The sequence below is a fragment of the Melozone crissalis genome, unplaced genomic scaffold, assembly GCF_028551555.1.
Source record: "Melozone crissalis strain CALT ecotype California unplaced genomic scaffold, PUWL_Pcris_2 ptg000066l_1, whole genome shotgun sequence".
Taxonomy (NCBI): Eukaryota; Metazoa; Chordata; class Aves; order Passeriformes; family Passerellidae; genus Melozone; species Melozone crissalis.
Genome location: NW_026535844.1, coordinates 2,471,630 through 2,486,569, shown reverse-complemented (window position 1 = coordinate 2,486,569; position 14,940 = coordinate 2,471,630). Strand labels below are relative to the sequence as shown.

The window sequence follows — 14,940 nt, the reverse complement described above, 5'->3', positions numbered from 1 at the left end:
TTCCCCTTTTTCTTTTCTTATTTTGTCTTGGGTGTTTCTGATACTTCAAAGATTTTTATTCTCTTGAAATCTCCTGTCTAACATATGGCATATTCTCTTTCTTCTGGATTAGATGGGGTTTTTTTACAAATAAACACAGAACCTAAGAAATCTAAACTTCTGCATGCATACTTTGAAATGGTCAACCAGCTATCTCATGACCTCCAAATGTTGTTTTTCTCTTCACCTTTTTATTTATCCTTTGGCAAATTGAACATCTCTCAGTTACTGGCTTTGCTACTCCAAAAGTCCCAATGCACCCATAGTTCCTTAAAAAATGATCACACAAAGCTTGAATACCCCAGTGGGTTTTCTGATTCAAGTCTTCTAATATTTTCCTAGTAAGCACGTTTTATAATGAAATTGTCTTCCATCAAGAAGTTTCCATTTCCCTGATTTATCTTGTTCCCTTCCTGTCGTGTTTAAATCTTTTTTCTTGGCTTCCCTAAACTTTGGAATTTCCATTTTTTCCTCGTTTGGAGTTAATATTAACTTAAGTCTTTCTGCTGCATCCTTCGCTTTGTGATGTGCCCCCAGTTTTCCCAGTTTGCCTCTCCTTTGGCCCGGGCTGGGTTCCCCCCACCCGCAGCGACTTGAGCAGCCGAGAGCCCCGCGCTGCCCATCCCGACCTGTCCTGGCTCCATCCCCACTCCTGCCGCGGGTTGCGAGGGCTGCGGGAACCGGGCACCGAGGGTGTGGCTGCTGCTGGGGGAGGAGGAGGAGGCAGGGAAGGGCAATGGTAAAGGGAAGGATGAAGTGGAGATAAGACAGAGGAGGAGGAGGAGGGGGAACGGAAGAGAAGGAGTGTGAGGAAGAGGAAGAGGAGGGACGAAGACGGATCAAGGCTGAGCTGAGGGAACCACGCCGTCGATCCCTGCCTGAATTCGCAGCCCCCACCTCTGGGATCATCATCCCCCCATCACACTGGTGAGCGGGGAGGGGGAGCTTGGCCCGGATATCCCGGGGTGTCCCTGGGTTGGGGTTTTGGGGGGATGTTTGGAGAATGAAGAAGTCCAAGGCTGAGCGGAAAAGGCCCCTTGGGGGGACATCGGGGGGTGGTGGTGGCGGCTGCCGGCAGAGGCAGCCTGGAGGAGCAGAGCCCTGTGTCCCCCAGGAGCCCAAAGTGGGGAGCCCAGAGAGGGGGGAGCGCCGCTATTGGCAGGAGCCTCAAGAGCCTGGAGAGGGGCAGGGGGGACTCCTTGGAGCCGCTGCAGCCCAGAGCAGAGAATGAGGGGAGAAGGGAGCCCGGGAGCCCAAACAGCCCCGGCATTCCTAAATGGGGAGAGCAAAGCAGGGGGAGCTTTTGGCATTGCTGGGACTGCCAGCAGCCTGGGCAGGGCGGGCACTGGGCACCAGGGGGTCCCCCAATCCAAGCGTGATCCCCAGCTGGTGGGACAGGGGGGAACCCCTGAACAGCAAAGGGGAGGAACCAGGGACGGGGAACTCCTGTGAGGCTTTTTCAGGGCTGAATCTGGGTGTTTGGGAGGTTTTTCTGGAGCCCAGATGGCCAGTGACTTGTAGAGATGCACTTGGGCAAAAGGGACTTTCAAACTCAATGTGTGTTGGGGGATGTGAAACAGGAAAGCCTTACAAATATGATTGTCTTGCAAAGGATTGTGGGAATATAGAAAGTATAAGGAGGATTGAAATGAAAGCAAGCTCTGAGATACCTCAGTTAGTGAATAACTTGAAAACAATGGTGTGGCCCAACTGAAGGTAATCCCCTTTTGATGAAACAATTCCCTCTGTTTGCAGGCAGATCCAGACCCTAGTAGCTCAGCAGAAGGGGTCCAAAGAGGAGTTTTTAGGGTGTAAAATGTAACACAGTATGGTGATGTAATGATTCTTACAGGCTGTATGTAAATGCTCTAGGATTTGTATCTTGTACTAGATTGGTTAGTGAGAAATAGAATATTCAATGCAGAAGAAAATTTATTGTGTTGTAATGGGAATGTTACTCTGTTATGCTCTTGCCTGTCTTAGTCTTTTGCCCTCTCATCCTCTCTATCCCTCTCTTCTCTCGGGCCTGCCCCGTGCTGTGCCTGGCAGCTCCAAGCAGGGCCCTGCACCCAGGCCCTTTGCAATAAACTGCAAGTTCCATGACCTGGCTGCAGAGATCTCTCATCTCCGTCTGTCCCGACCGTCCTATCCCGCAGTGCTCCTACAAATGCTCTCATCCCTTGTTTTCCCCAAACCAGGATTTCCCATTGCCAAGGCCTGGGAGGCTGCGAGGAAGAGGAAGATGCCCCGGGACACTGAGGCAGGTCAGGAGGAAGGCAGTGCCCCTTTCCCCTCTGTGCTGCTCCATCTCCCAGCCCAGCACAGCCCCAGCTGCAGCTCAGGCCTGGGGGATTTCCTTGCCCTTGGCTGTGGCACGGAGGCAAATCCCATCCTGTCCTTGTCCTTCCTCCCCCAGAGCAGGAGCTGAGCATGGAGAGCAGGGAGGACAAATGCCCGCGGCAGAACCTGGTGGCAGAGGCCGTTTTGAGCGGCTCCACGGCGCAGGAAGCCAACGGGGAGGAAAAGCCCCGGAGATGCCACACGAGGAGGGGCTGCAAACACAGCTGGCGGGGATCTGAGGGGGAAAGAGCCAGCCTGGGCCGGGAAGGCGGCCGGAGACGGGGCCAGAGCTCGGAGCTCGTGCTCCATGAGCAGCTCCATGATGGGGAGAAGCCCCACACGTGTGGGGAGTGTGGGAAGAGCTTCAGGTGGAACTCCGAACTGAATGTGCACCAGAGGATCCACACTGGGGAGAAGCCCTATGAGTGTGGGGAGTGTGGGAAGAGCTTCAGCCTGAGCTCCAGCCTGATCAGGCACCAGAGGATCCACACTGGAGAAAGGCCGTACAAGTGTTCCCAGTGTGAGATGTGCTTCAGAGAGAGCTCCAGCCTGATCCAGCACCAGAGGACCCACACTGGGGAGAGACCCTACGAGTGTTCCAAGTGTGGGAAGAGGTTTAAGACCAGCACCCATCTCCTCCGGCACTATCAGAGTCACAGAGAGGAGAAGCCCTTCCAATGCCCCGACTGCGGGAAGGGATTCAAGGATAACTCCACCCTCATCACCCACCGGCGCATCCACACTGGGGAGAGGCCCTACGAGTGTGATAAATGCAGGAAGAGGTTTCAGAACAGCTCCATTCTCCTCCAGCACTATCGGATTCACACAGAGGAGGCCCTTCCGCTGCCCAGACTGCGGGAAGGGATTCAAGCACAACTCCACCCTCATCACCCACCGGCGCATCCACACTGGGGAGAGGCCCTACGAGTGTCCCCAGTGTGGGAAGAGCTTCTCCAGCAGCTCTCACTTGACCCAACACCAACGGAGGCACCACTAAGGGAAGCCCTGTGAGTGCCCCGAGTGCGGGCAGAGCTTTGTGCGCTGCTCCAGCTCCATCTCCCACTGGAGGAGGCACTTTTGGCACAGCCCTGGTCACTCACATTCCCTGTGATCCATGTTGGGAACACACCTGGCTGCTTCTCCTTTTGGTTTGGCCTTAATTTTCCTCTGCTTTACCTTCATCCTTTAAAAACACCCAAAACTGGGTTAAATGAAGGAAATTATTTGAATATATCTGAAGTTCCATAACTTCTCAGTTGTTTTAGTGGGAATTTTGGATTTGGGGACACGTTCTGTGTCGAGTACTGCTGTTGCTAAGAGGAAGGATGTTAATGTCACCCTTCTTGTGTTGCTAAGAACTGCTCCCCTGACCCAAACCCCAACTCCACCCTTGGGATGCCCTATAAAAACTGCCTTTCCCCTGCCTTTGAGGGGTAAGAAATGGATTCCCAAAGGATCAGCCCTTTTCCCACTGGATTGCAAAGGATCAGCCTTTTTCACTGGATTCCCGGAGAATTCTGACTCTGTCACTGTTGTTTTTTTGTTTGTACTACTGCATTCGTATTTTTTATTTTTCCTAATAAAGAACTGTTATTTCTACTCCCATATCTTTTACTGAGAGCCCCTTAATTTCAAATTATTATTATTATTAGTAGTATTAGTATTAGTATTAGTATATTGTTATTACTATTATTATTAATCAAAGGGAGGGGGTTTATAGTTTCCATTCCAGTGGAGGCTCCTGAAATGGGGAGACACCCCCAAGGATGGGCCATGTCAAATAGTTCCTGAAATAGGTAAATGAGTTTATGGTTATGCATGAGGGTCTATGAATATGCAACAGGCTGATGTAATCAAGCCAGAATAATTAAGGGGTGTCTCCAAAAATAACTGGGGGGTCTTGAAGGCCATAAGAACCTTCACCCCTTGGTCCTTGTCTCCCATGACATCAGCCTGTTGCATATTCATAGACTTTTTGCATATCCATAAACTCATTTACATATTCTAGGAACAAACAAAATTGGCTTCGTCCTGTTTGGGGTCCCACCCCCGTCCCAGCTCAATTTGGGGTGTCCCATCCCTCTCCCAGCTCAGTTTTGGGATCCCATACCTCTCCCAGCCTAATTTTGGTGTCCCATTCCCCTCCCACCTCAATTTTGGGGTCCCATTCCCCTCCCAGCTCAATTTTGGAGTCCCAACCCTCTTTTCCCTGCTCTCCCTCCCGTTTCCAATCGTTCCCCCAATCCCCTCCCCCATGTTTGGTTTTGGGGGCTCCGGGCCCCTCCTGCTCCGTTTTGGGGTCCCGACCCCATTTTGGATTAATTTGGGGTCCCCAGCCCATCCCCAGGGTCACCTTCCCCCCCCTCCCCAAAACCGCTTCTGGCAACTGATGAGTCACCAGCGAGGCACGCTCTGATTGGCTGGAAATTACCCCGCGCGGTCTCTGAGTATTTACCGCAGTGAGAGGCCTTGGTCTGTGCCCGGCAAGTGATGAGTCAGAGTCGGGCCGGGTGCTGATTGGCTGAAAATCGCTGGGCGGAGCCAGTGCTCTGAGTTTGTGCCCAGCAAGTGGATCGTCATCGGTGCCACGCGTTCTGATTATTCGGGATCTGTTTGGGGTGGGGACGGGAGGAACTGGGGTTTCTTGAGGTTTATTTGGCTTTATTTAGGGTTTGTTTGGGGTTTATTTGGGGTTATTTATGGACTAATTGGGGTTTCTCTTGGGTTTTGCTTGGTTTATTTCTGTTTATTTGGGGTTATTTGGAATTATTTGGGTACTTTGGAAGTATTAGTGTTTGTTTGGGTTTAATTTGGTTTATGTGGGTTTATTTGTAATTATTTGGGGTTCTTGGGGTTAATGTTGGTGTATATGGGGTTTTTTTTTTTTCGGTGTGCTTGATATCATTTGGGTTTTTTTGGCTTTAACTTCGGGGAGGTTTTTTTCGTTTTTTGGGGTTCTTTGGATTTGTTTGGGGTTATTTCGGGTATTTCTAGGTGTTGTTTGGGGATATTTGGGGTTTTTTTCAGGTGTTTTGGGGTTGAGTTATTTGGGGTCATGTAGGGTCAAAAGCTCCGGGTGATTTTCTACTGCAAAAATCGGTAATTTTTCCTTAAAAATCCGAGAGTTTTCCCCCAAGAAACCAGGAATGTTCTCTTAAAAATCCCGGACTTTTCCCAGCCAATAGCAGCGCGCCCGGCCCCAAACCAACCAATCACCGCGAGTCTCCCCTCGGGAACACCAGCCTCTGTGCACCGATCCAACCAATCACTGCATGCCTTCCTTCAGACACGCCCGCCTCTCACACACCGAACAAACCAATCACCGCGTTCCTCCTCTCAGCTACTCTTGCCGCTCTCGACCTGAACCGACCAATCACCGGGCGTCTTCCCTCAGCAATTCCCGCCTTCTTTGCCTCTATCCAACCAATCACCGTGCGCCTGCCTTCGGCAAAGCCTGCTTCCCCCGCCCATCTCCTGTCAATCACCACGCCCTCTACGAAACCAACCAATCACCGGGCGTCTCCCGTCACCAGCTCCCCCGCTCTCCGCGCTGCTCCAGCCAATCAGAGCCGAGCTGGAAGCAACGCCCCTTGACCCCGGGGCCGGGCATGGAGCGGGCGCCCCCTCCCCCCCCGTCCCCCGGGACCCCCTCAGGGACCCCCGGGAGCCGCCCCGGGCTCGGGCGGGTCCTGCGGGAGGCGCTGGAGAGAGCGGGGGAGGTTCTGGGAGAGGACGGGGGGCTCCGGGAGCTGCTGAGGAGGCGTAGGGACAGGTGAGGGGTCCTGGAGGGGTCGTGAGGGGAATTTGGGGAGTGGTCTTGAGGATGTTTGGGGGGGATTTGGGGAGGGTCTGAGGGGAACTTGAGGGGATTTTAGAGGGGTCTGGGGGTGCTGGGGGTGCTTTGGAGGGGAATTTAGGGAGGGGTCCTCGGGGGATGTCACAATCCATCCTCACGGATGGGTTTTGTGATGGTTCATGGATTTGATCTAAGGGTGCAAAAAGAACCAACACGGTACAAGGGGGTTTGCAATGATAATCGAAACAAATGCACCTTTATTGAATGACCACAGCAAAATGTGATAGAGGGATTAAGGGAGAGAAAAAGATGGGGGAAGAGAGTGACAAAAGAGAGAGAGAGAGAAAGAGAGAGGGAATAGAGCTACCAAACGTAGAGACGAAGTCCTTTGGTCCAGTCCAGTCAAGGACCCACCTGTTGCATCGGGGAGGTCTCAGAGGCCCAGTTCATCTGGACCCCAAATATACTCCTTTTCATTGGGGCAAGGGGGATGGATTTTGCAGCGGAAACAAAGGCAGTTTACTGTATTTTCGGGGGGTGGGGGTGGGAAATAAGGATACACACAGTCCAAGTTTGGCAGCAGGCGAGAGTCATTGTTTTCGTTGTCCACTGCCTACACCTGCAACATCCATCTTGCTTTGGGCAGCTTTCCTTCCTCGCCCTGTACACCTCCCCCGAGTTGGGGCTTTTGGTCCCAGTCTCTGGAAGAAGGTGAGAGGAGCCTTCTCACGTAGGGATTTCATGTCTTAGTCCCTTGATGAAGAGGTTTCTTACATCTCTACTTGTTTGTCATGGTGGTTATGAATGGTCTTCTCTTGGAGGAGGGGACCACCCTAATGCTCAAACCAGCCAGGCTGAGAGGTAGGGAGGATTCCAGAGCTATTGTGCAAAAGGGCAGGATGCCTTGTGAGCTCAATGTAGCGTATAACAAACAACATGTGTGAAAACAGCAACTTAGCAACACTTTCAGGCCTCAGGCACATGACTTTCCCGGCCACCGGATCAGCAAACGAGGGTTTTAATTTTTTGGTGGTCTCTCTCCATGACAATCGTAAGGCAGATGAGGGATATTTCAGACAGACTCTCACAACACGGAACACACTTGTTCCCCTAGCTCCAGAAAACTTGATGCAGGAACAAAACCATTCCTGCAGGAACCACCAAAGGCCAAGGGGCATTTGGCCACTTTCCCTTCCACACCGCACGCTCGGGCAAATTGCGCAGACCAAGCAGACTTTCCCCTCTTCCCCATTGGCCTGAAGACACTGTGCACCAAGAGAAAGCTCCTGGACACCCGGGTATCCAACACAGCAATTTAATGTTCCTCTAGTGGGTGAAGGGAAAGGAAGTGCTGGCAGAGGAGAGGTGTTCCCCGCAGGCTCAGGCGGCCCCAGCAGACGCAGCCTCCCGGATCAGTTCTGCACAGCGCCGCGGCAGGACACTCAGCCACGGGCACAGAGGAAAGGCCGCGACTTCCAGAGGCGGCGGAGTTGGTCTCGCATCCTCTGGAGCCGGGAGGAGGGAACGCTCTGTACAGCTAAAAGGATGTGATGTGCAGAGCTTGAAGCGCCAGGCATGAGATGGCAAGGCTGCTGTCATCTGTCATGTCCTGAAGGGCTGCAGAGAGAGAAACAGAGGCACAGTCAGAGGCTGGATCTGCCGGGAGCTGGGCAGAGCCTCCAGCCTCGTCCGTGCCACGCAGCTGCTGGCACGGCCTGGAGGAAGCAGGAGCCAAGAAGGACGAGCTGGCAGCTGCTGGCCAGGAATGCCCCGCAGGCCCCTGCAAGGTGTCTGCGCTGTGGCCCCGCTGGCCTTGGGGCGCGCAGGGAGCGGAGCCGTCGGCGGGCGGGCCAGGGAATGCAGCTGCCAGCGGCAGCCCCCGCCGAGAGCCCGCGGGCCTCACTCACCACTGCAGATGATGCGGAACTGCGGCTGCTGCCCTGTCAGGTAGCGCCCGGCCATCCCTGGGGAGCACAGAGCGTGTCCTGCCTTCAGAGGCACAGCTGCCGCCTACGGGCGCTGCCAGCCCTGAGGCCACACGCCCTGCTGGCCCGGCAGGGCTCAGCCCGGGCCCCTGGCGCACGCTGCCGCCCCAGGGCACGGCTGCCAGAGGGCGGCAGCAGCAACGCCCAGGCCAGCGGGGGCTGCCCATGCCCACGCCCGGATCCTGCTGCCGGCACAGCTGGCGGGGCCGGGGCCGAGCTGCGGCAATGGGGCGGGCCGGGGAGGGAGCCGGGCTTGGCGCTCACCCATGAACCTGATGGCCGCCTCTCGCAGGGGCTCCTGTGCGCTCCGCTGGTAGGGCAGGGCCAGGCGCAGGTGCTCGGCCGCTCGGCTCCTGTCCTCTGCCAGCTGCAGAGAGCGGCAGGGCACGGAGGGAAAGGGTTGATGCGGGCCCTGCCCCTGGGCCGGGCGCTCCCTACGGCCGGCGCTGCTCCCCCTGCCCACAGAGCCCCGAGGCCCGGCCAGCAGCCGCAGGCGCCGGGCTCGGCACGGGGCACAGGGCCCGGCGAGCCGCGGTGCCGCCCCGCAGCAGAGCCCGGCTGGCTCGGGGCTCCGTCGGCACCGGCCTTGGGGCCACAGGAGCCTGGAGCAGAGCCCGCACGGCCCAGGGAAGGGAGCGGCGTGTGGGGCGCAGGCCGGTGCCCCTGCGTGCGGCACTGGGCAGGGGCCACAGCTGCCAGCCCCACAGACTGGGCGCCGTGGGCAGGCGGCTGCTCCAGGAATTGGGCTGGGCATTCCAGGCTGTCCTTACCAAGCACTCGGCAAATCTCCACATCTGATCCGTCTGCAGTGGCTGCTTGAGATCCTTCCTCTTCAGGAACCTCACTGCAGAAAGCAGCGTTTCCCGAGAGGCCTGCAGAACAGCAGAGACCCAGAGATGGCACCGCAGCCCAGGGCACAGGAGCTGCATCTCTGTGCCAGGGCTGGGAGGAGGCTGGAGCCCGTCAGGTGCCAGGGGGTGGGGAGACAGCTGAGCCCCCTTCCATGGGGACACCCAGGAGGCCTCACCTGTGCCACACAGTGGTTCTCATCGTGGCAGTGGAAGAAGAGTGGGAGCAGGCTCTGGCTCACAGGCTTCTTCAGGGGCTTTTCTCCCTTTGCCACTACAAAGGCCATCACATCTTGGAAGAGGCGAATGGAGAGCAGCTGCACAAGGCTGTTGTCCTGTTGGAAAGGAAGCCAAAGCCCTCCACATCCGCTGCTCCAGGCCCCCCTGTTCCCCGGCCCAAGGCAGCACCCAAGTGCCCGTGGCTGGGGGCACAGAGCCTCACATTGTCAAAGAGGTGCCAGAGCGCCTCAGCCAGCTGCAGGGCGATGGGGCTGGCTATTGCCAGGTCTTTCTGCAGCATCAGGAGGATGAGCACAATGAGGGTCTTCTCCACGATGTCTTCATCCCTATCCCACAGTAGCTTCACAAGGTTTTCAGTAAGGCTGTACATGCTTGGATCCTGTGTGCAAAACAAAGCTGGGCAACCCCACGCTGCTGCTGCTGCTGCTGCTGCTGCAGGGCTCAGAGGCTGAAGGCCTGTCCCAAAGCATTCAGGCAGCTGAACAGCGAGCCTGGAGAGCTGGGAGCAGCTGCCACAGCTGCCAAGGCCCAGCTAAGCCCATGGGGCTGCTTGCCCCAGCCCCACACTGCCAGCACAGCTTCAGCTGCTGCCTCCTTCTCACCATCGAGGTGAGCACCATGAGGCCTCGGAGCACCACGCGACGCATCTCCCTGGACTGGCTCTGCAGGTGCCTTGTCAGGATCTCCAGGACTTGTTCAGCGCATTCGCTCAAGTCCAGGCAATCCAGGAGCTAAAAGGCACAGAGCAGGCACAGAGGTGCCCAGCTGGCAGGAGCTCAGAATTGCACAGGGCCGAGCCAAGGCAGCAGCACAGGGCACAGGCAGCGTCCCAGGCAGCTGCAGCTACGAGAGGGCAGAGGGCTGGGAGGCAGCTCAGCCAGGCAGCGCTGGCCATGGGGCTCACCTCCACCAGGAAGGCCAGGGCAGGCAGTTCCCAGTCTGAAATGACTTCACTGAGCAACTCAAAGAGGCAGGATGCCATGCTGCAGCACCAGATGATGGAGACACGGTGCATCTCCCTGGCAGGGAGAAAAAGGCACCATTGCTCCTGGGCCGGGCGGGCAAACCTCTCCCAGGGCTGACTGGCAGAGCTCTGCTCTGCTCCCGAGCAGCCCTGAGGCGCTTTGGGAGGCGGCTGTTCCTGGGCACCCTCCTCTGCCGGCCTTTTCCAGTCTGCTCATCCCTCCCTTGTGACAAGGCCCTGCCGCCCATGAGCACGGGGACTGCGTGGGGTGTTGTGGGCACAAAGGAGAGGGGCGGTGGGGAGAACGAGGTCTCACCTGGCCAGCAGACCCACGGCGCAGTGGTGGGTGTCGGCACGGAGCAGTGTGTCCCAGGCACGCTTGCGTTCCATGGACAGCACCACGTGCTCATAGCGCGTTTGGCAGAGCAGGGCCTTCAGGGTCTGCAGCGCAAAGCTGTGTGCAGAGCAAAGGCCAGGTCATGCTGGGAGCCCCGGCTCCTGCCCTGGGGCATGGGAGGGACGGGGAGACTGGGAGGACTGGCACAGAGCACCTGTTGGGGTGTGCGGAGAGGCCGTGTTGCTCCTGGCATCCCTGCCAGAAGGTCTCAACCTCTTCTGGCATATCCTGCATGCTGATGTAAGATTGGAAGAGCAGATGCAGAAAAAGACTGGGGAAATACTCCAGCACAACAGGCGAGCGCCAGGCCAGATTGAAGATTTTCCACAGTGCCACGGTTGCCTGCAAGAAATAAAACAGCCAGAGACAACGCTCAGTGGCCAAGACATCCACGTGGCAGGGCCTGAGCGTGCAAGGGAGAGGCCGGGGGAGACACGGGGGGAGCAGCCGGCCTGGTGCCCCTGAACCCTGCCCCTAAGGCAGGATTCAGCCCAGTGCCTGAGGCAGGGAGATGCAGCTGGGGGGAGCACAGAGAGCTGGCTGCTGGAGAGGCGGCCTGGGGGCTGGCAAAGGCCGGCACCAGAAACTCACAGCCAGGGCAAAGACTCCTGCATCGTCCCCATCGGAGGTGCACACGCTGTGCACTGGCCAGGTGCTCAGCACATGGAGGAGCAGCTGCAGCGCCGGCTCCGCAGTCCTGCTCGAGGACATGATGGTTGCCCACATGGTGGCGGCAGCTCTGTGGGGTCAGAGCTCTGTGTCAGGGCGGGCTCGGCCACAGCGCCGTGGCCTGGGCAGCTGCAGGGCCCCGCGCTGGCCCTCAGCCCTGCCTCTGCCCACTGCCCCTGGCCGGCAGCGGCCAGCCAGCCCACGTGGGTACAGGCCCGAGGGGCAGGGAGGGAGCGTGGCACCAGGCTCAGGAGCTGACATGGCAGCACTGGAAAACAGAGGAGCCAGAGGATCCTGGAACTGCCCGCCTGTCTGGCAGCCAGCAGGGACAGGCTCTACAGGTGACGGGCAGTGAAGCCTAAGCCCTCAAGACACGTGGGGCTGCCCTACCTGTCACACGATGGGGCCCAGTGCAAGAGGGTGATCAGCATGTCACAGGGGTGTTCCTGGGCCAGCTCCAGAAGGGCCTTGTCCAGCCTGTTCCCAGCAGACTCATTGGCCATGAGCCACTGGTGGATGTACCTCACCATGGCGGGCACCTGCAGAGGGCACAAGGAGACTCGCAGAGCTGCCAGAGCAGCAACTCCCCCTGAGAAGTGCTTCCCTTCCAACCACACTGGGCCGGGCCTCAGAGGCCGAGAGAGCCCGGCAGAGACGGCTGGAGGTGCCACGCCAATGCTGGGGCCATGGAGCCCTTGCCCCAGGCTGCTTACTTGTGTTGGATTGGAGACACCCTTCTCCACAAGCAAATCCAGCATGGCAGCACTGGTCTCGGCATCGAGGAACGGAAGGTTGGCCAAGACGCCCGTGCCCACACCGGCAGTCTCTTCCTGCCAAGGGCATGTGATGAATTCACAGAGGGTCTGCAGGAGAAGGGCAGCAAGAGAGGGAGAATCCATGGAGCGCTCCAAGCCTGGTGCTTGGCTGAGCAGTGCCAGCAGGCCCAGCCCAGGTGGGGATGGCCGCAGGTACCTGCGCCGTTCTGCCCAAGCGGCCACGGGCGGCTTCCTGTTCTTGTGTCCCGTCCTTGGCTGCATCTGGCAAAGAGCGAGCGCAGCCAGAGCTGAGGGGCTGTGGGAGAGGCCAGAGAACACAGCCCAGCCCTGAGCTGCCCAGGCAGGGAGAGCCTTGGGATGCCCCGGGGCATGGAGCGCGGCTGCCAGGTGCTCCAGCCCAGCTTCTGTCCTATCCATGGATATGTCCACAGGGATGGGATGGGATGGCGTGGGATGGGATGGGATGGGATGGGATGTGATGGGATGGGATGGGGCCAAGCTATCTACAGGCACCAGCCCGGTTGCCCAGCTCTGACACTCACGCTCCTGCAGCAGCTGGAGCTGCTCCAGTTCTTCAGGCTGCTGTGCTGAGGTAGCTCCAGCCTCTTCCTCCTCCAGCCAGGCCAGCTTGGGCACGCTGGGGGGTCTCTGCTCCATGTCACTCTTTGCAGTTAGGAGTGCTTGCTGAAGCAGAGAGGCCTCAGAAGGGCTGGAGATGAGCAAGTGCTGCAGTTGTGCCCTGAAGGCACCTGCAACAGAGGAGCCTCGGGAAGGCTACAGGACAGGAAGTCCTGCAGTCTGTCCTCGAGGGCAGCAGCAAGAGAGAAGTCTCAGGAAGGAAATAGGACTGCAAGTCCCGCAGTCTGTCCTCGACAGCACCGGCCGCAGGGATGGCAGACGCTTCAGAAATGCTCCACGTCCCCGAGTCCCGCAGCCTGGCCTGGAGGTCACCTGCACAGGGAACGCCTCGGAAAAGCTCCGGGTCAGCAAGGAACGAGCTGGCTGTGTGGGGGCTCCTCACAGCACTGCTCTGTCCCGTCCTGTCCCGTCGCGTGCACCCAGCACTGTGGCGTGGCCGTGGCACCGCCAGCCCCTACGTCACGCCGTGTCACAAAGGGTCACCCTGGCACACTCTGTCCCTTTCCATCCCACAGTGACCACGGTGCACTGTGTCACAGAGAGCCCCAGGACACACCTTCACGTGCCCTGGGGACACCCCCACCCCACCCAAACTGCCCCAGCTTGCAGGCAAGGCCTTGCCCCAAGTATTGAAGACACAGCCCAGCAGGAACTTTAGCAAGGGCCCAAACAAGAAGCAGCTGCTCCTCTGCTCTGCCTGCTCAGGCAGCAGAATGAGCCCCCACGGCTGCCAGCGCAGCAGAGCAGGAAGGGCACCGGGGCCTTCCACAGGCCCTGCCACGGCCTCTTTGGGACCAGTCCCGGGGCTGGGTGGCCGGCACACTCGCAGGGGCGTGACACAGACATGGGACGTGTGGCCCAGAGCTCCAACGCTGCTCTGTCCCCCAGGCAGCGCTGGCAGCAGCAGCTGTGGAAGAGTCCCTGCCAAAGCAGATTTGCCATCCCCAAGGCCTGCCAATGCTGGGGCCTCTCTCCTGCCACAGAGACCTGTGGCCTCAGGGGACATCTCTGCCAGAGGACAGCCAAAGCCAGCGTGCCTTGGTGTCTATGTGATCTTTTCTGCATGTGGCTGTTGGCAGGAGCACCTGGAGCAATTGGTGGCCACACTTGGTATCCGTCAGAGGCAGAAGCTGTTGTCCCTTCCTGGAATGATTTTTGCTCGGAAGTGATTATCTGCAGCACAAAACCACCATCCACTATTGACTTTCACAGGACAATGACATTCTTACAGAGATGCTGTCAAGTTGCCTTGTGTGCTTCTGCCTGTTTTTCTTTCTCTCTGGATGAAAACATCAGCCCAGCGTCTGATGGCCAATGCTGCGGGTGCTGCCCGTCTGGCTGTGGCCAGCAGCTCGTGCCCAAACACAAGCGGGTGCCTTCTGGGCAAGGGGATGGACGGGCACGAGCAGCCATTTTCCCTGGTGTCACGGTTTGATGCTGGCACACTGCCAGTGCCCCCATGAAAATACATTCTCCCTGGTGTCTACTGTGAGATGTGACTAGGAATAGAGTGAAGCAGGCTCCAGCTTCGGAATACAAAGAAAAAAAACTTTATTAACTTACAATATATAAAAGAAACACACTGAAATAATGAAAAGCTGCCAAACATTCCTCCTCCCCCCAACCAAATTCCCAATACATCACAGTAAGGCAAAACCTTGGACTCACAATTCAGTTGCCACCCCTCAGGTCACCAACTGTCAGTCCATCACCACCCCTCAGATAATCAACTCTCAGTTCATCAAGGAGAGAGGAGTCCCTCTTGTGCCACAGGCTTCCCCAAGAAACACAATTGAAACCTCTTGTGTTTCTATGTCTCACGTGGCACTGCCCAGAGATCATTTGCCATCGAGACACCTTCCTTCCATGCCCAGTGCTCTCACCACTGCACATGGACCAGAGCTGCTTCTGGGGTTCCCCTTTTAAGGATGCTTTGCCCAGTTCCAGAAATGAGCACAGTCTCTCACTTTTGGGACACCTGTCCCTCCCAAATTCACCCCCTGGGGCCGAGGGGTCTCAAGAACAAAGATCTTCTTCCTCACTGAAGGCAGAGGGCACCACCACCCTCCTCATCCATCTCTGTTCATGCCACTCCTTCACATCACATCACTGCACTCTCTTGGCTCCGAGCCATTGCCTCCCCCTAAATGCAGTCTCTGTGTCACAGGAAAAATGGTTCTGTCCATGGCTACGCAAGAAAAGTCCAGCCAAAGGCCACTCCATCATTTCCTCCCGCCTAAGATTCTT

At 57.4% G+C, this 14,940-nt stretch overlaps 1 pseudogene; it reads left to right on the top strand.

Moving 5' to 3' along the window:
* Positions 1 to 2,853: 2,853 nt before the first annotated feature.
* LOC128945551 (uncharacterized) overlaps positions 2,854 to 14,940 on the top strand; it is a 1,882,792-nt pseudogene continuing 1,870,705 nt past the window's right edge.